Source organism: Alligator sinensis, unplaced genomic scaffold, assembly GCF_000455745.1.
Source record: "Alligator sinensis unplaced genomic scaffold, ASM45574v1 scaffold2075_1, whole genome shotgun sequence".
In the NCBI taxonomy this organism is placed as follows: Eukaryota; Metazoa; Chordata; order Crocodylia; family Alligatoridae; genus Alligator; species Alligator sinensis.
Window position 1 is genome coordinate 14,686 of NW_005843811.1, and position 1,513 is coordinate 16,198.

Sequence of the window (1,513 nt, forward strand, 5' to 3'; positions counted from 1 at the left end):
CCTCGATGATCTATTGAGGTCCCTTCCGACCCGAACATCTATGAATCTATGAATCATGGAACTGACTGGGCCCCAAAGGTGCAGCTGTAGCTGCAAGATTAGCTTACCTAATGGTTTATGCTCAGGGTTCAGCCTTGACGATAAAAACTGGATCCAACCGCCTGGCTCACCCAACACATTCCAGGAAACCACATCCCAAGAAAGCATATTCAAATGAAACCTAAAAGTGGTTGGGCTTAGGCGGAGTAATGTCAAGGAGGGAGCAGAACAGTCACTGCTGTTCCAGCCCGGACTCCAGACTCCTGGTGTGAGTGAGGATTGGATCCTAATCAAGGGACTTTCCCCGGTAATCCCTCCGACAGCATCGATCGGGGACACCTGACTTTGCTGGAATCATTTGGGCGCACCTGCCATCGAGGAACTATTGATAAGTTGCTAACCCATGTCTGTCTATCTGTTGTTTTGAACAGCCCAGTGGCTGATACCCTTGCAGTGCCCAGTTGGCCTGCTACACATTGATCCATCTCTCTGTTGTTATTATTTGTTGTCATTATTTACTATTAGCTCCTTAATACTGCATTATCTGCTCATCGCATTTATCTTTCTGTTAACCACTGTATATGTGAGCTATAATAAATTTGCCTTTGCTTCACTCCCAACTTTGCCTCCTCGATCCAAAACTGAACCAAACAGCCCAGTGGCTGATTCCCTCGCAGCGCCCAGTTGGCCTGTGATAGAAATGATACATTCACAGAACTGTGACAGACCCTATGCCTAGATCCTGGGGGCAGAGGTCAGAGACAAGAGCCCAGATAGCACAGGCTTTGCACCAGAGGCAGCTGTAGGACTCTGTTCCCCTGAGACAGGAGCAGGACATGAGAGCTCTGAGTTGGCCCTGGCCACGAACAAAGGCAGCAGTGGGGAGCTAAGCCTTTGGCGGTTGGGCGTGCGGAGGTTGCTGAAGGGCCTGGTGTTGCAGCCACTGCCCATGAATGCCCTTGCCAGCTCCCCTGTAGGCAGAGAGCAGGAGGGTGCTGTGGGCTGCAGGGCACAGGGAGACTGAAGGGCAAGAGGAGTGGTGCAGTGACTAAGGGAAGCCCTCCCCTCTTTCACCCCATAGATGGCAGATCCCTTCTCGGAGGTACGTCCTGTTTTCTGCTCTGTGCTCTCCCTCCTTGAGTCCTTCAGGACCCGCTCTTTCCTCTGATACATCATCTGTCTGATGGTAGGTGCCAGTCTTTGGTACCAGCACTGGTATGCAGACAACCTGTCAGGGGTACACGTGCCCTGCCCAGACTTTGCACCCATGAGGGTGAGAGCGAGGTGCCCACATGTACACAAAGTCCAAACATCCCTTACTGCACGTCGCTCCCACCCTTGTGGGTGGAAGGGCCCGGTCCTGCCAGCACCGCTTCCAGGTGGGGGCCCCAGGGCCCTGCTCTGCTTCCCGGTCTCTTGCTGGCTCCAAGAAGCAGGTTGGGAAGCGGCAGGGGCTGGCGGCGCGCAGGGACGC